The sequence below is a fragment of the Giraffa tippelskirchi genome, chromosome 1, assembly GCF_054371585.1.
Source record: "Giraffa tippelskirchi isolate mGirTip1 chromosome 1, T2T-mGirTip1v1.2.pri, whole genome shotgun sequence".
In the NCBI taxonomy this organism is placed as follows: Eukaryota; Metazoa; Chordata; class Mammalia; order Artiodactyla; family Giraffidae; genus Giraffa; species Giraffa tippelskirchi.
This window is the reverse complement of record NC_137275.1, coordinates 113505274-113531251: the sequence shown is the minus strand read 5'-3', so window position 1 is coordinate 113531251 and position 25978 is coordinate 113505274. Positions and strand designations below refer to the sequence as shown.

The 25978-nt window shown below is 37.2% G+C and overlaps 1 long non-coding RNA gene across 1 annotated transcript in view; it reads right to left on the bottom strand.

Annotated features, from left to right (window-relative positions):
- Nucleotides 1–2259: 2259 nt before the first annotated feature.
- The window catches only part of LOC145507165 (uncharacterized), a 73240-nt gene continuing 49521 nt past the window's right edge, over nucleotides 2260–25978 (bottom strand). Inside the window, exons 4-5 of the long non-coding RNA XR_014054626.1 lie at nucleotides 9003–9143; nucleotides 2260–4715 (exon numbers count right to left, since the gene is read on the bottom strand). This is a non-coding gene — a long non-coding RNA (uncharacterized LOC145507165). The remainder of the gene's footprint in view (nucleotides 4716–9002; nucleotides 9144–25978) is intronic.

Below are 25978 nucleotides of genomic sequence, written 5' to 3'. Positions count from 1 at the left end.
TTTGCTATAATATTTCATGTTAATACTTTCACCTGTGTTCATATACACTAACCTTTGTAAGTTCCAAAAGCCTAACTCTAAGTAACAAAATCTTCAAAAGTTTTTAAAGAAACCAATTTATTTTTAATAATCATAAGGTAAAAAAAAGGACAAAGAACAAGCAGAATATAATTTAACACTTTTACAACATATCATAATAATTTAACACTTCTGAGGGCTTTTCCAGATTAGGAAATTATATTTTCCAGAATAAATTTCATCTTTCTTGTGTATGTTTTTGTATTCTGACCACTCAGGGTACAAACCATTTTTGTGACTCAACTACTTTAAGTTCAGGGGAAAATGTTTGTGTTGTAATGTAGTCAGCAAGTTATTTTTCTTACTTCATGAAAGCACCTGATTTAATTTACACAACCTGCAGACAAAAGTAAGGGTGAAATCCCACAAGAGTACTCTGTCACCATCTGTATAAAACAGAGGATACAGCTCAGGGCTGACTCACTGTGCACTGAAGACCTGTCTGGTGGATCACAAAATGTCAGGCACAAGGAGCCATCCAAACACACTGTCTCCTCCCTTTGTGTCCAGAGAATCAGAAAATAACTGCCAAGTGACAAAGGTCACCCCTGATCAATGATGGTAGGTTTAATTTATGCAAATGTGTAAAACTTCAATCTATGTGCTTTGCAAACTAGATTAACCGTACCTATTTTAGGGATTTTTGTAAACCCTGAGAAACTGAAACACTTTGGTCTGATGGAATCAATTACTTTAGTTTAAAAACTGTGTCCAGGCTTTCAGACAATGAACTATAGGAGGGATATTGGGAAGGCCCTTACATTTTATTTTTTACTTTCTCTGAAATCTTAGGGTTTAAACACTAGCAAGTATTTTAATTCAGTTATTATTTTATGGATGTTGGCAAAACTGCCTGTCATTCTCCATGGAAGCTGCCTACACCAATAGAAATGTCAAATACAGGATGTCTGATAGCAACTTATCTTATGACTTTCAACCAAAAACATCTGAGCCTCTTCCTTTTTGACTTTGGAAGTTTGAATCATAGATCTTTCTACACTCACCCTATATATAATAAAGCTCATTTAGTGTAGAAAATTATGAGAAAGAAGAAAATATAACTCATAATCCTACATTTAGAGGCAGTTGCTATTAAAATTTTGGAGTTTTTCTTCCTTTCTTTAAAAATATTTTCCTCTATTCTTCCCATTCTCATGTTGCCCCATATTATAATGAATATGTCATTTTACACATTTGATGACTGACTTGCTCTATCATTTTGTACTTAGAACAAGTCAGACATAAGAGAACTGGTCTCATTAACTTTTGCCCTGTAATGGATAGCTTTAAAAAATATTTAAGATATGGATTATGTTTTTGTTTTTTGATTTTTGGATTTTTTTAAATGATAGCTCTGAATAATTTATAAAAATAATATTCTGCTATGAGGTTGGATTACTCCAAATTAGAGAAATATGCTCTTATTCATTTTTAGAGAGAGAAACAAAAACTTAGGAATGGAAAGGAACAAACTTAAGAAAGCTTTCCCCTACTTATTGGAGTTCCTTTGGGAAAGAATCCAGATTTTGAGAAGAATATACAGTAAAAGAATTAGGAAATGGCAGTTAATGGGTTTCAGCTAATTAAAATTTGTGCTTGGACTACTCACTGATTTCATTTGTGTATAAAACATAAAGTTATGAATTAAACCTTAAATCATTGAACAAGAATCTACCAGAATAGCTCAACTCCACATACATGGCTCAACTGGAAAACTGTTTCTAATTGTCTCTGTCCTAACATATTCTAAGTATGCCTTTTAGTGTAGTTGGTATAAGTTTCATCTCTTCTAAAAGAGAAAACTTTTATCTTGATCTCATCAAAATATGTTTATTCTATAGTGAGATGGACAAGTCAGGAGTGTTTAGACAGTGTATGAGAATGTGTATATGTGTTTCTGTGTGTGTGTATGTGTGTGTTTATGGGAGAGAAACATTCAGATTTAACTGAATCACCTGCCTCTTTCCTGACCATCAGTCTTCTCAGCCATTTCCTTCTATGAAATTTACATATGAAAAGTTAATTTATAACTTAGACAAATTTTAGAGTATAGAGTGTTCATCATTTTTGAGGGACTAATATGGATCTTTAGAGATGCAAGAAGAAAAAGAACCAATATTATTTCTATTATTTTAAGGGAAAGGGAGGAGTTATAGTCAAGACTTTCATGTAGAAGGGAAATTTTGTTTTTTTTTTTAAAAATCTCTCCAGGTACTCCTCACTCTGGAGAATCAGATAAAAGTCTAGATTTCAAAGTGTTTTCATATTGAGACCCTTAGTACTTTTTCAGTGTTTTCTGAGTTGTTCTTAAACATGCAGATCTATGTGTGGGCCTGCATGCTAAGTCACTTCAGTCCTGTCTGACTCTTTGCATCCCTGTGGACTATATAGCCTGCCAGGCTCCTCTGTCCATGAGATTTTCCAGGCAAGAATACTGGAAACCCACTGGAGTGGGTTGCCATGCCCTCCTCCAGGATATAGATCTACAGTTTTTAAAAGTGTCTTCCAGTAAGTGTATTGAGTAGAGTATTTTGAAATAGATATTGCAATTGTCACAAAATAGTCAGCAAACATTAACTTTAAAATCAACTAGTAACTTTATAGCTCTCTTATTAAGGCTGCCTGCAGTATTTTGGCATTAGGTGCTTCGAAGAAGGTCGGGTTTTAAAGACTTTAACATTTTGTGATTCATGATAGAACAATCTAAACAAGTTTAGCCATTTGTCTGTGTTTCATTTCCAAATTTTCCATTTGACTAAATGGGCTATAATTGTCAATCTAGAAGCACCTAGCTACCCAATGGTAGTGGTCAAATTAGAGAAAGTGAAATTTCCTCAGTTGTGTCTGACTCTTTGAGACCCCATAGATTATACTGTCCATGGAATTCAATAAATTGCCTTTGCTTTTCAGGAAACAAGTCCTTCTGATGCTCTCTGACTTCAAGTCATCCTCATCAAGGATGACTTACCCATAAATGCTCTTCAAAAAAGCATCACTTCTCAGCTTTGGAATGTGGATAGTAATATATTTCATAATTTCCACCAAGAGACTGCTACCTGTACCTTTCATTCTTTCTTTATGTGTTACTGATTTTGATTCTTGTTACTAAATCAAGCAGCATTAGAAGATTGTAATTTGCAGTGGGAAGGCAAATACCCATTTCCCAGGGGAGATCAAGTCAGGGGAAAGTTCTAAAGACTTCACCTCCTACAGATCATCTGGAGAAATGGAACCAGCTAGATGCCACATTCACCCAATGGCTGGCCGTACACGCATGTCGTGCAGAAAATGTTTTATTGATGTCATTTATGGTGACATTTTGTGTAAGCGGCAGGAAACATAATCTGCATATTTCCCATGGTAATGGAATTTGCCTTTACAAAAGAATGTGGATAACATATCCTCATTCATTTCTTTCTTTTCTATTACACTCTCATTTATTTTAATTTTTAGATATGCCAATTTATTTCAATAGAGATAGTATAATATAGTAAAGAGTTCTATAATCTGGCATCAGAAAGATTGGTGCAAAAGTTAGCTCCACCACATGTTTACTGTGCTCATAAGCTTCTTCTCAATAATAAGGGATCAAGTCTAACAGGAAAAGAGTGAGGGATAAATGAGAATGCAGGGCAAGTGCTCAGTGTAGGACGTGGTAAGAAAAATGCTAGCTTTTACTATTAATTATATTTTAAATTGCATTCAAGTTGAGATAACAAGGGCTGATGAATGGCATAGTCAGTATGAGTGAAACCTGTAGGACATACAGTCCTTTTATTCCTGCTGACACAACCCATTAACCCCATTGCTGCTGTCTGTCACCTGTCCTGGTGTGCAGTGTGTGAGGAGGAACAGAAGATTTGGCAGTCAGAGGAAGCAGCAAAACAGAGGCATTCTTATCTGGTGAGAGGATCTAGGGGACATGGCATCATACACTGAACTGGGTGACTTAAGCTTTTCATGATTCCAGGGGTCCTTACCAATCTCACTACTTTGACTGCAACCATCTAACGATCATGTTTCCAGAGTTTTGCCTCCATCCTCCACCAGAGATATTGCGATATCCTTGAAACTCAGCAGTGTGACTTCCATTTCCTCAGTCTTCTACTCCCTGAGTCACCTGGTTCTCTTGCTCCTTCCCATGGCGATGGATGTTGATGTCTGCCTTCTCCATTGGGTGGAAATTTGACTGGACTCCACCACAGCAAATAGCATCTCAGTTCCTACTTTTCCTCCAGCACCTCTCTTCCAGATTGTTATCCCAGGGTATGGGAAGGTAACAAGGGTAGAAACATCCAGAGTCTTGCCACTTAAGCAGAGAAAGAAGTGACGTGAATCAAACCTAAAGAGCTCAGCAACTCAAACATGAAATTAACAGAGAATTTTGGTAATAGACTCAATTCTCTCACATACATTGTAAGACCTAGTATCATTTTCCTGTATGACCTTCAGAAAGTAATGAAATCGCTTCAAGCCCCACTTTCATTACCTGTCAAATAGCTTTACTTATTCATAGTCTTTTGAAAGATCACTGTGAAATACTGAAAAACAAGAAGATATAATAGATTCACAGAACTTGGTTGCATATCTATTACATGTCATGCAGTAAGGCAGGTTATACAAAGGGAGCCCATAAACTGCAAAACAAAACAAAACAAAACACATAAATATTAGCTAGTACTTTTACCATTCATGCTTTTTTTATGAGTCAGTAGGATGTGGGAAAGTAGCATCTGTATGTTGAAATAGAATTTGAACTTAAATGCCAGGAAGTAGTGTGGCCAGGTACAGGAGAAAACACCCACACCTATCAGTGTAGTTGGTGAGTTTGGCTGGCTGGATCTGGCCCACATGGATGCCTTGTTGGATGCAACATAATTGTGGACACCTGCTTTGATTCAGCCAACGTTCTTGGTTCCAAGTAGTTGCTAATGTTATAAATTCCAGGGCAGAAAAACCCCACAGTTTTCATAATGGGTTTCAGGCCTATTACTGGAAATAATTTTAAATTGTTTGAATTCATGGCAAAAGGGAGACATTTCTGTTTTTCATTAAGTGTCACTGAGCAGGTGCTGAGTCTTTAATGACTGCCAGCCTCTAAGTCATAGTTAAAAGTAAAATGTTTGAATTCCTCCCATACTTTAATAGTCACATTAATGAGAGGGTCAAAATGAGCACACATTTTGTAATCTCTATTTTGCATCATTTAATTTAGATTTCAATGATAAAATTTTCCTCTTCTGGTGGAATATTGAGTAGACATAAAAGATTGGAAAAGAACACAAATTTGTCTTTATTATATATGTGGTTGTAAAAAAAAAAAACTTTGGGAACACAAGCTTTCTTTTTTTTTTTTTTAACTACACCAAGATATGTTGAAAGGAGGACTGCTCTGCTGGGGAATGTTTGACACAGACACCTTTGTGTCTGGGAGATAGCAGGTAACTGGAAGACAAGTGACTCAAACTTCCAGATGATTCAAGGAGGGTAAAACTAAATACTTCAAGCTGTTATTTAGTCTGTTTACTCATGTTTAGATGAGGTTTACAATTCCCAAAGCCATCTTTCAGGCCCTCATTCCCAGGTGTCTTTTGTTGAAATGTTGGGCCCATTTGAATTACTTTATGAGGAATATTCAGAAAAAAGAGAAAGAGTGAGATGATCAAAGGTGACTTGAGCTTCTCACAACCTGGGGGGAATTCTCTGTTGCTCTATTCTTCCCTGCAGCTGTGGTGAAAAAAAGAAAAAAAATCTTATGATTTTTTACTTGTGATGTCCATAATTTCTTCTAGACTTGCTAGAAATTTTATGAGAATGAAGAACTTAGTCGCTGAAAGATCTTCTTTGATTTTGAAGGCTAACAGGTTTATTTATTTACTTATTTTTAGAATTTTAGCGACACAACTAAAAACTTCTCTAAACTAGGAGTACATGATACTTGAAGTGACGATGATGCTGGTGTTAGATATATGAGAATGTCTCAATTCTTAGGAAGTCTCTGCTAAATCATGAAGATGTGAAGCAGAATGCTGTTCACAGCATATTTTGAAATGTTTTAACAAAAATACAGTGATGTGATAAAGAGAAGGTGGCAAATTGTTAAGATATTGTTGAACATAATTGTTTGGTAAATGTGTTTCATATATTGTTCTTGTAATGTTTTTGTGTTAGTAAATTTCCATAATAAAATGTTGAAAAAAAAACCCTTTTATGAAATGGCAACCCACTCCAGTATTCTTGCCTGGAGAATTCCAAGGACAGAGGAGCCTGGTAAGGCTACCGTCCATGGGGGTCACAAAGAGTTGGACACAACTGAGTGACTAACACTATTCAATGCTAAGTAAAGACAATCAACAAACTTGAGAAACATTTGCTAAATGTATGTCATTTATAGGATTATTAACTTTAAAATATAAATCATTTATGAATTAATAGGGCTTCCCTGATAGCTCAGCAGGCAAAGAATGTGCCTGTAATGCTGAAGACACAGGAGACACAGGTTTGATCCCTGGGTCAGAAAGATTCCCTAGAGGAGGAAATAGCAACCAACTCCGGTATTTTTGACTAAAAATTCCATAGACAGAGGAGCCTGGCAAGCTACACTTCAAAGGGTCACAAAGAGTCTACACAACACACACAAACCAGAGGACTGGTTTAATCTTGATGGGCTTCCCAGGTGGCACTAGTGGTAAAGAATCTGCCTGCCAGTAGAGACACTAGTTTGATCCATGGGGTGGGTTGGGAAGATCCCCTGGAGGATAAAATGACAACCCACTTTAGTATTCTTGCCTGGAAAATCCCATAGAGACAGGAACCCAGTGGGCTACAGTCCATGGGGATGCAAAGAGTCAGGCATGACTGAGCATGAGCCCAAATTACAAATATAATATTTACATATATATATATGTTTCCTAAAATTCATCTGTACAAAATGTTCCCATGCAAGAGGAATGAGAATTTCTTTCCTGTTTTCCTTTTTTGAAATTATCTTTCTTCTATTTGCAAAAGAAAGGCATCTCTCTTTCCTTTTCAGAATCTTACTTTAATGTACTACCACATAAAGGACAATAAAAATTATCTTGTCAATTTTAACGCATCTCTTAAGATGCATTTCCAATAAATATTTTATTTTACTTTTAATAATTTTAACTAAAATTATAATATATTTGCTTTGTGTGATATTGTGATCTATAAGAAATACATACTGGATTATTCAGATGACCAAAATATATTTCTCATACACATATTTAGCCTTTGTCTACTGTTCTTGTCTCACAGCTTCCAAAATCCTTGGAGCTTCCTGAGCTATAAGAATAACAATAGATTAATATTTGGTCTCTTGTCCTCAGCTCCCAACATCACTTGAAAGTTATAAAGGTGAAATGGGCATCTTGTTCCATCTCTTTCCATTACTACTGGATTTATGTTAATGAGGTGACTTTGAGAAAACACCTGAAGATGGTCACTGGTTGCCAGAAAAACCAACCAAGAATAGAAGGATGGAACTTCCTGTCCCACTCTCTGACTTAGTGGGAGGGGAGAGCCAATGGAGGTTGAATCAATCACCTATGGTCAATAATTTAATCAATCATGCATATGTAATGAAGCCTCCAGAAAAACTCAAAAGGAGAGCTTAGGCACTGGAGATTTAGGGAGAGTAGGGCACCCAGAGACCATGGACACTCAGTGTCCTTTCCTCATATCTTGCCCTTTGCATCTCTTCTATTTGGCTATTCCTAAGTTAATAAACTTTTATTTAAAAAACAGTGGTATAGAGACTTCCCTGTTGGTCCAGTGGCTAAGACTGTGCTCCCAATGCAGGGGCCCCAGGTTTGATCCCTGGCCAGGGAGCCAGATTCCCACATGCTGCAAAAAAAGAACCCATGTGTTGCAGCTAAGACCCAGTGCAGCCAAATAAATAAATAAAAATGAATTAAAAAAAAATAAAACAATGGTTATCTAGTAAATAAATGTTTCTCTAAGTTCTATGAGCTATTCCAGCAAAATAATCAAACCTGAAGAATGGAGTCTCTGAAAACTGTAATTTATAGCTTGTCAGTCAGAAGCACAGGTGACAACCTGGACTTGTGCTGAGTCTAAAGAGGGTGGGGGATGGAGGACATGCCAGGCTTTAGGACTGAACCCTTAACCTGTGTGATCTGATGCTCTCTCTGGGTAGAGAACATCCAAGAATTGCTTGATGTGGGGAGAAAACTCCTTCACATGTTGTAACTGTTGATAAGAATTCTTAGTTGATTTTATCACTTGTGTATTATTAATACTGATTAGCAAACTCAATGCAGAATAATATTTTTTAGACATTTATGAGCCTTATGACAAGAAAACACTTTGATTTAAATACTAGTTGCTGCAGAAAATAACAGTGATTAATAAAAGAGTCAAATATATATATATATATATTAAATCAGAATAACTTCTATATGAGAAAGATAATGAGAAATATTATTTCAAGGAGTAAAAAGAATAATGTAAATAATTGTGTTCAAGGGGAGTCTTGTAATACACTCATGGACACAGAAAAAAAATCTATGGTTACCAAAGAGGAGAGGAGGAGTGGGGTAAATTGGAAGTTTGGGATTAACAGATACACACTACTATATACAAAATAAAAAGGACCCACTGTGTAGCTCAGGGAACTATATTCAATATCTTGTAATAGCCTCTAATGGAACATATCTGTACACCTGAAACTAGCACAACATTGTAAATCTACTATACTGCAATTAAAAAAAAAGTCATATTTTTAAATAAATAATTCTGGATCAGATTTTTATGCTATTTTGATTCAAGAACTAAATATCCAAAGCCTGTAGGCTAAAGGATCACATGACTTTTCAAAGTTGTATTGAAGCATTGTCTAACACGCTCACACATGAATCACCAAATTTTCTAAAGCTATGTACCTTTTTTGTTTTACCATTTGCTGTTGATCACACTATTTTATTATTCTTTAGGGGTATATTGTAGAAAACTGATAACAATGCAAAGATTCTTGTCCAACAGCATTGCAGATGACTTTTGTCCAGTAGAGATATGAAAAATTCCTATTAAAAAGATAAGTCAAAGGTTACATTTTTATTGCCCTGTAGGACCTTAACTAGTTGTATAATTAATGTAACAATCTTATTTCATCATACTTCCTTTCAGAAACTGAACACTTTTTTTCCCCTATAACCCTTTGAATCTACTTTGCCATTCTTCTGACTTCCTCATTAATGAGATACATAAATCTTTGAAACATGCTCACTTTATACTTATATAAGGCATGGGAATTTTTAGGGTTTTTTTTAATTTAAGGATTTTATAAATTTTAAAGGTTACTTTCCATTATCAGTTATTATGAACTATTGGCTATATTCCCCATGTTGTATAACATATTTTTGAGACTATCTTACTCTCAATGGTTTGTGTCTCCTTCCTCACCCTTATATTACATGCCTGTCCCCATCACAATAACCATAAGTTTGTTCTCTGTATCTGTGATCCTGCTTCTTTTTGTTGTATCTGCGAATTTGTTGTACTTTTTAAGTTCCACACATAAATGATATCATCAGTATTTGTCTTTCTCTGTCTGACTTATTTCACTTAGTATAATGCCTTCCAAGTCCATATATGTTTCTGCAAGTGGCAAAATTTCATTCTTTATTATAGCTGAGTGATATTCCATTATATAAATACATATATCCCACCTTCTTTATCCATTCGTCTGTTGATGGACACTCAGATTGCTTCCATATCTTGGTAATGGTAAGCAATAGTGTTATGGAAAATGGGGTGCCTATATGTTTTAAAATTAGTGTTTTTATTTTTTCAGATGTATACCCAAGAGTGGAATTGCTAGATAATGTGGTAGCTCTTTTTTTAAAATTTTTGAAGTCGCCATAATGTTTTCCATCACGGCCATATTAATTTACATTTCCACCAATAGTATTGGAGGGTTCCCTTTTCTCCACATCTTTGCCAATATATGTTATTATTGTTCTTTTTGATGGCAGCCATTCTAAAAGATGTGAAGTGACAGCTCACTGTGGAGAGTCATATTTTTAATTTTTGTAAATTATACTTGGACAGATTTCAATGTCTACCCTTTTAAGCTCAGTTCAGTTGCTCAGTCGTGTCCAACTCTTTGCGACCCCAAGGACTGTAGCATGCAAGGCTTCCTTGTCCATCACCAACTCCTGGACCTTACTCAAACTCATGTCCATTGAGCCAGTGATGCCATCAAACCATCTCATCCACTGTTGTCCCCTTCTCCTCTTGCCTTCAATCTTTCCCATATCAGGGTCTTTGGCAATGAGTCAGTTCTTCACATCATGTGGCCAAACTATTGGACTTTCAGCTTCAGCATCAGTCCTTTCAGTGATTATTCAGGACTGATTTCCTTTAGGATGGACTAGTTGAATCTCCTTCCAGTCCAAGGGACTCTCAAGAGTCTTCTCCAACACCACAGTTAAACAGCAACAGTTCTTCAGCACTCAGCTTTATTTATGGTCCAGTTCTCACATCTATAAATGACGACTGGAAAAACCATAGCTTTCACCAGATGGATCTTTATTGGCAAAGTAATGTCTGCTTTTTGATATCCTGTGGAGGATTGTCATAGATTTTCTTCCAAGGAACAAGTGTCTTTTAATTTTTTGGCTGCAATCACCATCTGCAGTGATCTTGGAACACAAAAAAATAAAGTCTCTCATTGTTTCCATTGTTTCCCAATCTATTTGCCATGAAGTGATGGGACAGGATGCCATGATCTTAGTTTTCTGAATGTTGAGTTTTAAGCCAACTTTTTCACTCTCTTCTTTCACTTTCATCAGAAAGTATTTCTCCTGGCAATGTTGATTCCAGCTTACGCTTTCATTCAGCCCGGCATTTTGCATGATGTACTTACTCTACATATAAGTTAAATAAGCAGGGTGACAATACACAGCTTTGACGTACTCCTTTCCCAGTTTGGAACCAGTCTATTTTTCTATGTCCAGTTCTAACTATTGCTTCCTGACCTGCAGATAGGTTTCTCAAGAGGCAGGTCAGGTGGTCTGGTATTCCCAACTCTTGAAGAATTTTCTATGGTTTGTTGTGATCCACAGTCAAAGGCTTTGGGTAGTCAATAAAACAGAAGTAGGTGTTTTTCTGGAACTCTCTTGCTCTTTCAATGATCCAGTGGATGTTGGCAATTTGATCTCTGGCTCCTCTGCCTTTCTAAATTCAGCTTGAACATCTGGAAGTTCATGGTTCATGTAATGTGGAAGCCTGGTTTGGATAATTTTGAGCATCACTTTACTGGTGTGTGAGATGAGTGCAATTGTGTGGTAGTTTGAACGTTCTTTGGCAGTGCCTTTCTTTGGGATTGGAGTGAAAACTGAACTTTTCCAGTTCTGTGGCAACTGCCGAGTTTTCCAAATTTGCTGGCATATTGAGTGCAGTACTTTCACAGCATCATATTTTAGGATTTGAAATAGCTCAACTGGAATTCCATCACCTCCACTAGCTTTGTTCGTAGTGATGTTTCATAAGGCCCAGCAACTTCACATTCCAAGATGTCTGATTCTAGGTGCTTGATCACACCATTGTGGTTACCTGGGTCATGCGGATCTTTTTTATAAAGTTCTTCTGGGTATTCTTGCCACCTCTTTTTTTCTCCCCCCTAGCGCAGTTTTATTTTATTTTTTTTATAAATTTATTTATTTTAGTTGGGGGCTAATTACTTTACAATATTGTAGTAGTTTTTGCCATACATTGACATGAATCAGCCATGGGTTTACATGTGTTCCCCTTCCTGGACCCCCCACCCACCTCCCTCCCCATCCCATCCCTCTGGGTCATCCCATTGCCCCGGCCCTGAGCCTTTGTCTCATGCATTGAACATGGAATGGTGTTCTGTTTCACATATTTAATCAAATTTTTTTTGAAGGATAAATGCTTTACAAAATTTTGCTGTTTTCTCTCAAACCTCAACAAGAATCAGCCATAGGTATACATATATCCCCTCCCTTTTGATCTCCCTCCCACCTCCCTCCCCTTCACACCCCTCTAGGTTGATTCAGAGCCCCAGTTTGAGTTTCCTGAGCCAAACTGCAAATTCCCCTTGGCTATCAATTTTACATATGGTAATGTAAGTTTCCATATTACTCTTTCCATACATCTCACTCTCACCTCCCCTCTCCCCATGTCCATAAGTCTATTCTCTATGTCTGTTTCTCCACTGTTGCCCTGTAAGTAAATTCTTCAGTACCATTTTTCTAGATTCCATATATATGTGTTAGAATACTGTATTTACCTTTCTCTTTCTGACTCACTTCACTCTGTATAATAAGAATTGACTCAAATGCATTCCATTTTATGGCTGAATGATATTCCATTTGTATATATACCACAACTTCTTTATCCATTCATCTGTCGATGGACATGTAGGTTGCTTCCATGTTCTAGCTATTGGAAATAGTGCTGCAATGAACAATGGGATGTGGGCCTCTTTCAATTTTGGTTTCCTCAGGGTATATGCCTAGGATGGGATTGCTGATCAAATGGTGGTTTTATTCCTAGTTTTTCAAGGAAGCTCCATACCATCCTCCATAGTGGCTGCATTAATTTACATTCCCATCAACAGTATAAGAGTGTTCCATTTTCTCCAGAATCTTTCCAGCATTTATTGTTTGTAGACATTTTGATGAGGGGCATTCTGACTGGTGTGAGGTGATATCACATTGTAGTTTTGATTTCCATTTCTCTAATAATGAGCAATGTTGAGCATCTTTCATGTATTTGTTAGCCATCTGTATGTCTTTTTTGGAGAAATATCTGTTTAGGTCTTTTTCCCACTTTTTGATTGGGTTGCTTGTTTTTCTGGTTTTGAGTTGGATAATCTTGTATATTTTGGAAATTAATCCTTTGTCAGTTTTTTCATTTGTGATTATTTTCCCCTATTCTGAAGTTGTCTTTTCACCTTGTTTATAGTTTCCTTTGCTGTGCAAAAGCTTTTAAGTTCAATCAGGTCCCACTTGTTTATTTTTGTTTTTATTTCCATTACTCTAGGAGGTGGGTCATAAAGGATCTCACTTTGATTTATGTCATCAAGTGTTCTGCCTATGTCTTCCTATAAGAGTTGTATAGTTTCTGGTCTTATACTTAGTCTTTAATCTATTTGAGTATGTCTTTGTGTATGGTGTTAGGAAGTATTCTAATTTCATTCTTTTACATGTAGCTGTCCAGTTTTCCCAGCAGCATTTATTGAAGAGTCTATATTTGCCCCATTGTATATTCTTGTCTCCTTTGTCAAAAATAAGGTGCCCATAGGTGTATGGGTTTACTTCTGGACTTTCTGTCTTGTTCCATTGGTCTATATTCCTGTTTTGGTGCCGGTACCATACTGTCTTGATGGTTGCAGCTTTGTAATATAACCTGAAGTGAGGAAGCTTGATTCTTCCAGCTCCATTCTTTTATCTCAAGACTGCTTCGACTATTTGGGGTCTTTTGTGTTTCCATATGAATTGTGAAATTTTTTGTTCTAGTTCTATGAAAAATGCCATTGGTAATTTGATGAGGATCACATTAAAATCTGTAGATTGGATTTGCTAGTATAGTCGTTTTCACAGTACTTCTTCTTCCTACCCAGGAACATGGAATATCTCTCCATCTGTTTATGTCATCTTTGATTTCCTTCATTAGTGTCTTATAATTTTCTGAGTACAGTTCTTTTGTCTCCTTAGGTAAGTTTATTCCTAGATATTTAATTCTTTTTGCTGCAGTGGTGAATGGGTTTGATTCCTTAATTTCTCTTTCTGATTTTTCATTGTTAGTATATAGAAATGCAAATGACTTCTGTGTTTTGATTTTGTATCTTGCAACTTTGCTTAATTTTCTGATTAGCTCTAGTAACTTTCTGATACTATCTTAGGGTTTTCTATGTACAGTATCATGTCATCTGCAAACAGTGAGAGTTTTACTTCTTTTCTGATCTGGACTCCTTTTATTTCTTTTTCTTCTCTGATTGCTGTAGTTAGGACTTCCAGAACTATGCTGAATAACAGTTGTGAAAATGGACACCCTTGTCTTGTTCCTGATCTTAGGGGTAATGCTTTCAGTTTTTCACCATTGAGAATAAAGTTTGCTGTAGGCTTATCACATATGACCTTTACTATGTTGAGGTAGGTTCCTTCTATGCCCATTTTTTTGAAGAGTTTTATTCATAAATGAGTGCTGAATTTTGTCAAAGGCTTTTTATGCATCTATTGAGATGATCGTGTGGTTTTTATCTTTCAATTTGTTAATATGATGTATCACATCAATTGATTTCCATATATTGTAGATTTCTTGCATCCCTGGAATAAACTCAACTTGATCATGGTGTATGAGCTTTTAGATGTGTTGCTGAATCCTGTTTGCTAAAACTTTGTTGAGGATTTTTGACTCTATGTTCATCAGTGATATTGGCCTGTAGTTTTCTTTTTGTGTGTTGTCTTTGTCTGGTTTTGGTATCAGAGTGATGGTGGTCTTGTAGAATGAGTTTGGAAGTTGTTCCTTCCTCTGCAATTTTTTGAAAGAGTTTTAGAAAGATAGGCATTAGCTCTTTCTAAATGTTTGATAGAATTCTCCTGTGAAGCCATCTGGTCCTGGGCTTTTGTTTTGGGGGTGATTTTTTACCACAACTTCAATTTCAGTGCTTGTAATTGGGTTGTTCGTAATTTCTCTTTCTTCCTGGTTCAGTCTTGGAAGACTCAACTTTTCTACGAATCTGTCCATTTCGTCCAGGTTATTTACTGTATTGCCATATAGTTGTTCTTAATAGTCTCTTACAATCCTTTGTATTTCTGCATTGTCTGTTGTAACTTCTCCTTTTTCATTTCTAGTTTTGTTGATTTAATTCTTCATTTTTTTCTTGATGACTCTGGCTAAGGGTTTGTCAACTTTGTTTATCTTCTCAAAGAACCAGCTTTTACTTTTATTAATCTTTTTTTTTTTTTTACTTTTATTAATCTTTACTGTTGTTTCTTTCATTTCTTTTTCATTTATTTCTGCTCGGATCTTTATGATTTCTTTCCTTCTACTAATTTTTTTTTCTTCTTCTTCAAGTTGCTTTAGGTGTAAACTTAGGTTGTCTATTCGATGTTTTTCTTGTTTCTTGAGGTAAGATTGTATTGCTATAAACTTCCCTCTTAGAACTGGTTTGCTGCATCCCATAGATTTTGAGTTGTCATGTTTTCATTGTCATTTGTTTCTAGATTTTTTTTATTTCCCTTTTGATTTCTTCAGTAACCTGTTAGTTATTTAGAAACGTGTTATTTTATCTCCATGTGTTTGTGTTTCTTTTTTTTTTTTTTAATAAATTTATTTATTTTAGTTGGGGGCTAATTACTTTACAATATTGTAATAGTTTTTGCCATACATTGACATGGATCAGCCATGAGTTTACATGTGTTCCCCTTCCTGGACCCCCCACCCACCTCCCTCCCCATCCCATCCCTCTGGGTCATCCCATTGCCCCGGCCCTGAGCCTTTGTCTCATGCATCGAACACGGAATGGTGTTCTGTTTCACATATGATAATATACATGTTTCAATGCTATTGTCCCAGAACGTCCCACCCTCACCTTCTCCCTCAGAGTCCATAAAATTGTTCTATGCATCTGTGTCTCTTATTCTGTCTCACATATAGGGTTATCGTTACCATCTTTCAAATTCCATATATATGCATTAGTATACTGTATTGTTGTTTTTCTTTCTGGCTTACTTCACTCTGTATAATGGGCTCCAGTTTCATCCATCTCAGTAGAACCGATTCAAATGTATTTTTTTTAATGGCTGAGTAATATTCCATTGTGTATATGTACCACAGCTTCCTTATCCATTCGTCTGCTGATGGACATCTAGGTTGCTTCCATGTCCTGGCTATTGTAAACAGTGCTGCGATGAACATTGGGGTACACGCGTCTCTTTCAATTCTGGTTTCTTTGGTGTGTATGCCCAGCAGTGGGATTGCTGGATCATATGGCAGTTCTATTCCCAGTTTTTTAAGGAATCTCCACACTGTTCTCCATAGTGGCTGTACTAGTTTGTGTTTCTTACAGTTTGTTTTTTTTCTTGTTTTTTTTTCTTTTTTTTATTTTATAAATTTATTTATTTTAGTTGGGGGCTAATTACTTTACAATATTGTAATAGTTTTTGCCATACATTGACATGGATCAGCCATGGGTTTACATGTGTTCCCCTTCCTGGACCCCCCACCCACCTCCCTCCCCATCCCATCCCTCTGGGTCATCCCATTGCCCCGGCCCTGAGCCCTTGTCTCATGCATCGAACATGGAGTGGTGCTCTGTTTCACATATGATAATATACATGTTTCAATGCTATTCTCCCAGAACGTCCCACCCTCACCTTCTCCCTCAGAGTCCATAAAATTGTTCCATGCATCTGTGTCTCTTATTCTGTCTCGCATATAGGGTTATCGTTACCATCTTTCAAATTCCATATATATGCATTAGTATACTGTATTGTTGTTTTTCTTTCTGGCTTATTTCACTCTGTATAATGGGCTCCAGTTTCATCCATCTCAGTAGAACCGATTCAAATGTATTTTTTTAATGGCTGAGTAATATTCCATTGTGTATATGTACCACAGCTTCCTTACCCATTCGTCTGCTGATGGACATCTAGGTTGCTTCCATGTCCCGGCTATTGCAAACAGTGCCACGATGAACACTGGGGCACACGCGTCTCCCCCAACTCCGGTCTCCTCAGTGTACATGCCCAGCAGCGGGACCGCCGGGCCACATGGCAGTTCTATTCCCAGTCTTCCAAGGAATCTCCACACTGTTCTCCACAGTGGCTGTTCTTATAATTGATATCTAGTCTCATAGCATTGTGGTCAGAGAAGATGTTTGAACCAATTTCAATTTTCTTAAATTTACTGAGGTTTGATTTGTGACCCAAGATATGGTCTATCCTGGAGAATGTTCCATGTGCACTTGAGAAGAAGGTGTGTTCTTCTGCGTTTGGATGGAATGTCTTGAAGATATCAATGAGATCCATCTTATCTAATGTATCATTTAAGACTTGTGTTTCCTTATTAATTTTCTGTTTTGATGATCTGCCCATTGGTGTGAGTACAGTGTTAGAGTCTCCTACTATTATGGCATTACTGTCAACTTCTCACTATTTGATATTCCCTAGGGTTAGTTCTCTGGTAGTCTAGAGTCTTGGAGTCAGTGCTCCCACTCCAAAGGCTCAGGGTTTGATCTCTGGTCAGGAACAAAGATTTCACAAGTGGTTTGTTATGGCATTAATGGAAAGTAAAACAAATATCCAAAAACGAGAAACCAAAGGTGAACCCCAGACAATTGCAAATCAGGCAAATAATAATAAAAATAATGGAATATACACATATACATATACACCCATAAGCAAGGTGAAAACAGTCCAACAAAAATAAAGTACAGTAGATTGATCTGGTGAACAAAGGAAATAAAAAATTATATTTACCAGTTAAGAACAAAACTAACTTAAGCACAAACTGGAAAACAAAACTAAAACAAGGTGCCAAATGGGGAATAAAGCAATGAAAACAAAACTAACAAATATGTTGAGAGGAAAGGAAAGAAAGAAAGAATAGATATGCAAAGTTGAATAGAGGTAGATGAAGAAGATTTATATACTCACACCAATGGGCAGATCATCAAAACAGAAAATTAATAAGGAAACACAAGTCTTAAATGATACATTAGATAAGATGGATCTCATTGATATCTTCAAGACATTCCATCCAAACGCAGAAGAACACACCTTCTTCTCAAGTGCACATGGAACATTCTCCAGGATAGGAGAAAAGGGGAAAAATACAGTAGGAAAGGCAAATGAAGGAATAAATGTAGAAAAAAGTATAACAGGTTTTAAAAAGTAAAAAATTAAAATTATACAAAAAAGAAAAGAGAATAAAATAGAAGAAGAAAGAAAAGAAAAGAAAAAAAGAAAACTCCATAGACTGCAAAAGCCCAATGGAGAGGCAGAGGTTTATAAAAACAATAGAAAGAGTGACTGAATATACACATATACACATACACACATAAGCAAAATCAAACAGTTCAACAAAAATTAAGTGCAATAGATTGACTCGGCGAACACAAGAAACCAAAAATGATATCTACCAGAACAAAACTAATTAAAGTACAAACTGCAAAACAAAACTAAAGCAAGGTGCCAGTTGGGGAATAAAGCAGTGAAAATAAAACTAACAAATATGCTGAGAGGAAAGGAGAGAAAGAAAGGAAAGAAAGAATAGATATGCAAAGTTAGACAGAGAAAGATAAAAAAGATTTATATGCATTAAAGATTAACGCAAGGGGAAAAGAACAGTTGGAAAAGCAAACAAAGGAATAAATGCAGAAAAATTAATAATAGGTTTAAAAAATTAAAAATTGAAATTAAAAACAGAGGAAAAAAAGGCAAACTCCACAGAACTGCAAAAGCCCAACATAGAGGCAGAGGTTTATGACAGCAATAAAAAATGTGACTGAGGAAAAAGAAAAAAAAAAGTTCAAAAGCTTAATTGTATTTCTTAGTGATATAAAGTCAACAACTACAACAGAGGGGGGGATAAAGGAAAAAAATCCAAAAGAATCTATAGAACAAGTCAAAAAATAATAATAATGTATGTTTTTTTTGAGTCACTGCTGTCAGAGTACTTTCCCGGGCTGGGAATCACAGTCCACCTTACCTTCCCAGGATTCCCTCCAACATGTACTGATCTCTGGACCTGCTGTGGGGGCTGTTCAGATTCTAATCTGGTCCTACTCCTGTGTGTTCTTGCCTCCAATGTCCACAGCTATCAGAGCTAGTGCATTTTCTTTTGTGGGAGCTCTCAATGGCCTTTTGTATATTCCATAGCCACAGTCTGCTTAGTTGATCGTGTGGATTTAATCTTTAACTTGTACAGCTGCTGAGAAGGTTTGGGTCTTCTTCCTTAGCCACACTGCCCCTAGGTTTCAATTGTGGTTTTATTTCCACTTCTACATGTGGGTCGTCCACTGGGGTTTAGCTCCTGAGGCTGCCCTGGAGGGCTTGGGTTTGCCCCTGTGAGGGCCAGGTGTGGAGGTGGTACAGCTGAGTCGCAGGGGTTCTGGCAGCACCAGGTACTCGGGGGGTTGGCGGCTAGGGTAGTAGCAAATATAGTGGTACTATGGTAGGGTATGGCAATCAGTATTGGCCAATATGCTCCAGTATTCTTGCCTGAAGAACCCCCTCTCTGACGGAGAAGCCTGGCAGGCCACAGTCTTCAAGGTTGCAAAGAGTTGGACAGGACTGAAGCGACCCTACACACATAAACATATGACTTTTTTTTTTTTTTTGCCAGTGGCAGCTCTGCCCCAGTGAGAGCTGAGCGTGAAGGTGGTGCAGCTGCTTGGCTTGCAGTAACCCTGGCGGTGCCAAATGTTCAGGGACACAGACTGCCTCATGGAAGGAGTTATGGCCCTATCAGTCTTTTTTCAAGCCTCTTGTAGCTGGCAATCAGAAGCCTCTTTGGCCAGTCTTTCTCCATAGCTCCTCCCGTTCAGGCACTTAGAGGGATCCCTTGCCTGTGGTCCTTCTCTGTTGTCTGGCACATCAGACACGTAGAGGGGACCCCCCTGACTGGGGTCCTACTCTGTAGATCAGCACATAATGCACTTAAAGGGGCACCCTGGGTGGGGTCCTACTCTGTAGTTCAGTGTGTCAGGTGTTTGATGGGCCAGCCTCTCTATCGTTTAGCTGCTGATGGTGGCCTATGGAGAGAGAGAGGCTATGGTGATGGCTCCAACCCCTACACATGACTCAGCAGTATCGCCTTGCTTCCATGGCTTCCTGGCTTTCCTCCGCAGTCATTTCCCACCATGATCTCCTCCCTCACATCCCCTTGATCCATCTCTCCACAGTCAACAGCAGCCCTCACACTGGGATTGCACAACAATCCCTAAGCTCCAGCTCCCAGCTGCTGCCCCTTCCAGGAGACACACGTTCCTGCCTGGCATATGTATGGCTGTGGCAAGGAATGTCTGATTCTCATTCCATTTAGGCTGCCACAGATGTGCTGCTTTACTCTCAGCCTTAAATGTTTTTCCTCTGACTCAGACAATTGGTCCACTATGGAGATCGGACTCCTGCTTCAGTTCCCCCATTCGCCAAGGGCAGGTCCAGTCCTACTAACACTCCTGTTTTTTTCCCCTAGTCCCTTTGTCCTACCAAGTTTTGTGTGGTTCTATATATTCTTTTCCACGGTCAGGTCCTCCTGTCTGCTCTAAGCTGGTGTTCTGCATTCACTTCTGTGTCTGAAGGTGTATTCCTGATGTATCTGCGGAGAGAAATGTACTCCACATCCACCTGCTCCTCCACCATCTTGTTCTCCCCTACAATGTCTAGATTTTTTATTGACTATATATCCTGACACTACACTTACTCCCAACAAGTCCCAATAGCTACTTGAAGTACTAGTCTATGCTTCAAGTGGTTTTTATTTTCTAACATTTTCTATCTTTGTTTCTAAACTTTTCAGTGTGAAAAATTTAAACGTAAAAGTAGAAAGAATAGTGTAACAAATCTCAGTTTTCAACAATGATCAACTATTTTTAATTGCACAAACAATACATGCTCTCTATAAACAAAACAAAACCCTCAATGATGAAAACAGCACTTAAAATTTCCCTATGCAGAGATAACTAATGATAACTACAGGATAATGCTACATTTTTCTTTTTTCGTATGCATACATAAGGTGGGGTTTTTGTTTGTTTCTTGTGTTTTGTTGTCAAGGTAAGTCTATGCTGTAGATGCTATTTTGGAAGCTTAGGCAACCTTTAAGCCATTTATTCTATTCTCTTCACACATTTTAAATGGAATTCTTTATTTTTTCTAGGCCTATGACACACTTAAAATGAAGAAAGTAGGGAAAACCATCAAACCATTCAGGTATGACCTAAATCAAATCCCTTACAATTATATAGTAGAAATGACAACTAGATTCAAGGGATTAGATCTGATAGACAGACTGCCTGAAGAACTATAGATGGAGGTTTGTGACATTGTATAGGAGGCAGTGATCAAGACCACCCTCAAGAAAAAGAAATGCAAAAAAGCAAAATAGTTGTCTTTTTTGTAAGGAGCCTGTACAAAGAGCTGACAAAAGAAGTGAAACTAAAGGCAAAGGAGAAAAGGAAAGATATACCCATCTGAATGAAGAGTTCCAAAGAATAGCAAGGAGAGATAGGAAAGCCTTCCTCAGTGAGCAATGCAAAGAAATAGAGGAAAACAATATAATGGGAAAAACTAGAGATCTCTTCAAGAAAATTAGAGATACCAAGGGAAAATTTCAGCAAAGATGGGCATAAAGGACAGAAATAAAGGACACAATAAAGGACAGAAATGGTATGGACCTGACAGAAGCAAAGATATTAAGAAGAGGTAGCAAGAATATACAGAAGAACTACACAAAAAAGATCTTCATAACTCAGACAACAATGATGGTGTGATCTCTCACCTAGAGCCAGACATCCTGGAAGTCAAGTGGGCCTTAGGAAACATCATTACGAGCAAAGCTAGTGGAGGTGATGGAATTCCAGTTGAGTTATTTCAAATCCTAAAAGGTGATGCTGTGAAAGTACTGCACTCAATATGCCAGCAATATGGAAAACTCATCAGTGGCCACAGGCCTGGAAAAGTTTAGTTTTCATTTCAATCCCAAAGAAAGGCACTGCCAAAGAATGTTCAAACTACCACACAATTGCACTCATCTCACATACTAGTAAAGTAATGCTCAAGATTCTCCAAGCCAGGCTTCAACAGTATCTGAACCATGAACTTCCAGATGTTCAAGCTGCATTTAGAAAAGGCAGAGGAACGAGAGATCAAATTGCAATATCCACTGGATCATTGAAAGAGCAAGAGAGTTCCAGAAAAACATCTACCTCTGCTTTATTGACTACTCAAAGGTTTTGACTGTGTGTATCACAACAAACCGTGGAAAAATCTGAAAGAGATGGGAATACCAGACCATCTGACCTGCCTTCTGAGAAATCTGTATGCAGATCATGAAACAACAGTTAGAAACGGACATGCAACAACAGACTGGTTCCAAATCAGGAAAGGAGTACGTCAAGGCTGTATATTGTCACCCTGCTTATTTAACTTATTTGCAGATCACATCATGGAAAATGCCAGCCTGGATGAAGCACAATCTGGAATCAAGATTGCCAGGAGAAATATTAGTAACCTCAGATATGCAGATAATACCACCCTTATGGCAGAATATGAAGAACTAAAGAGCCTCTTTATGAACGTGAAAGAGGAGAGTGAAATAGTTGGTTTAAAACTCAACATTCAGAAAACTAGGATCATGGCATCCTGTCCCATCACTTTATGGCAAATAGATGGGGAAACAATGGAAACAGTGAGAGACTTTATTTTTGGAGGCTCCAAAATCACTGCAGATGGTGACTTCAGCCATGAAATTTAAAAGACACTTGCTCTTTGGAAGAAAAGTCATGACCAACCTAGACAGCATATTAAAAAGCAGAGACATTACTTTGCCAACAAAAGTCTGTGTAGTCAAAACTATGGTTTTTCCAGTCCTCATGCATGGATGTGAGAGTTGGACTATAAAGCACTGAAGAATTGATGCTTTTGAACTGTGGTGTTGGAGAAGACTCTTGAGAGTCCCTTGGACTGCAAGGAGATCCAGCCTGTCCATCCTAAAGGAAATTAATCCTGAATATTCATTGGAAGGACTGATGCTGAAGCTGAAACTCCAATACTTTGGCCACCTGATGCAAAAAACTGACTTATTGGAAAAGACCCTAATGCTGGGAAAGATTGAAGGCAGGAGGGGAAGGGGATGACAGGATGAGATGATTGGATGGTATCACCTACTCAATGGACATGAGGTTGAGTAAGCTCTGAGAGTTGGTGGTGGAATGGGAAGCTTGGCGTGCTGGTCACAAAGAGCCGGACACGACTGAGCAACTGAACTGAACTGAACATCTAATGATTATCCCTGCTTCATTTCTTATCTGTAGGTAGCACTGAAAAAAATTATTAAAAGAAATATGGTCTCCAAAATGGTGGAGGAAGAAGCCATCTCCTTAGTATTTCTGCTTTGCAATTTTCCTTCTACCCTCTTTCACTGACATCAATCTTCCTGTATTAGATTTTTTCAAAGAATGAGACTAAACAGAAATCAGAGAAACAGAGCAGAAACACACCAGAAAACTTAGTGTGAGGAGGTTGGCCACATTTTTCAATCTTATTTTTAGGGTGAGATTTTTATGGAAAATAACACTGTGTTGTCTTCTGCTATAATCAGGAGGAAACATTGATATGTTAACCAGCCTTTTACCTCTCATGCTGAGATGCGATCAGATGCCTAGGAAAGTATTTTGAAAATTTGAAGTTGTTTCCATGAGATTGTAATTCCACCTCTACAACTTCCTTAAATGCATTTAACTCGGTGTTGCTTTAGTGTTATATTTTACCAGGTGCAACCATGTTGTATGGTAATTAAATTTATGAAACAGATTTTCCTTAAAGTAAACAAATAGACTCCATTGAAATTCCTTAATATGCAAGTTCCCTCCCTTTGTCTTGCTCCCTCTCCTTCTTTCTCTTTTTCTGGTTTGGTTTCCCTTTATATTAGGTCCTTTTTTCTTTTCCTTTCAAAATGACTAGATTACAATAAACATTTTACACACACACACACACACACACACACACACACACACACACACCTGCAACCAAAATTGCTAAAACTGGTAGAATAACTGCCCTTACAACCCTGCAGACAATTAAGTAATTGGATCCATATGTGTTGGCTTACAAAATTTTTTAAAGAAATTAATGTGAGACTCTGCTTTCAGAAAGCAAAGGGACAGGAGTAAAAAGACACACAGTTATCCCTCTAGTTTAGTTCTTGATAAGTTAGTATTACATCTTCTATAGAGATTTGTGCTTATATTAGAGAGTAAGTAGATGTCTTAAAGCAGTTCACAAGAAAGTAATATCCTAACTTAAATTATTAAATGTCTCTGAGTACATATATACATGCATACATATTCTACTACTATAACCATTTTATTGCTGAAAAGTAACATTTGACCAGGAGTTCATCAGTCAGAAATCTAATACAATTTGTTCATTTGAAGACAAGATAAGAATAAAACTTAAAATTTAAATAAAGTCTTATTAAAAGTATAAAATAGTTTTCACTGTAAATATTAAGGAAGGCTCCACAAAATTAAACACATAGAAGGATTGTTTTATTCCTGCAGCTGTGGCGAGACAGCTAGCAACTCAGAAGAGGGACTCTGATGTCTCACTGTCTGAGTTCAAACATTTTATTGTTTCAATCCTGACCTTAGAGAGAAGCTTAATGGGATAGACACGTTAAACTTGTGTCTAGCAAGAACCATTATGGTGCATGCTTGTTCTATCATTAACTTGCTTTGACCTTCTGAAAGCCTTTTAATGTCAGTTTTCTCATTTGTATGAAGGAAGTGATTGAATTTCATTTCCAAAATTCCATTTCAGTTCAGTCACTCGGTCGTGTCCGACTCTTTGCAACCCCATGGAATGCAGCACACCAGGCTTCCCTGTCCATCACCAACTCCCAGAGCTGCTCAAACTCATGTCTATTGAGTCAGTGATGCCATACAACCATCTCATCCCCTGTCGTCCCTAACACCCATAGAATATTTATATTTCTAGGATCTTTATTGGACTTCAATACTATATAAATTAGCTTGAATATTGTTGTGTGTGATAGGGTCTCAACAAATCTGAAACAGTTACAATAACTGAGTAATCACAAACATTTCTAGTTCAGGTGCCAATTGTGGGGAATGCAGATGTAGCACCATAATAATTAATAATAAAATTCTCCTTCCAGCTGGGTCAAGAGACATGACAGACAACTGCAAACAGGATCCTTTTCAAATAGCTTATGTGGGTATTCACTGTAGAAAAGAGAGAGTTGAAAATTCTTCTTGATTAGTTATTGGGAAGAGAGTCAGGCAAAATGCAGCAATGCTAGAGACCCTACCAACCACCCTGGGATAACATTAAATGGACTGGATTCTCTGGGAAAGAGAAATGAAATTTTGCAGGATGTTACTAGGGAGTGAAATAAAGGTCAGAATTGAAAGAATGAAATGCTTGGAAACTGATCAACAAAGTTTCCTGTACTTCGTCAACTACACATCAATTAGTGTGTAACCTCTGAGAGGTTAATTTAAGACATGGATGCTTTGGGCTTACATTTTTCTTTCTCATAAAATGCAACGAAATCCCTGCATATAACTACCGTTCACTTCATCTTTATTAAATCAGTTAATGAACCCTCTAAAATTTTCAGCCAAAGGAAACTGAAGTAGAGCCAAACATTAGGGTTTCAGAGAACTTAGAGTTTGTAAATTTAAAGACTAACTACTTCATATTTATAAAAAAGAACTGATAAAATAACTTGATCAAAACCATATGGCTTAGTGACAAGAGTTAAGACTAAAATTTCAATTATCTAAGCTTGACTCCTAAGATAGTCTTATTCACACCCCACCAAATTACCTTCACTTTTGGTGATGAACAAAATCATCACAAGCCAAGATTCAGATATCAAGTTTCTGTTCTATCAGTTGAATGTTAAAATCTAGACCATTTGAGCTCTGTGGTTCAAAAGAGATTAAAAATTCCAAGATTCTCAAAGTCTTAAATACACCCTCAAAGACTGTTTTTGACTAAAATAAACATATAAACAAGGTTAAAAGAGGGGGTGAGAAAGTAAATCCAAAAATATCTCACTTCTTTTTTTAAAAGAAAAATATTACTAATTGGGATTTTTCCTATGCAATTGACTGATTTTTACCTAATTTATT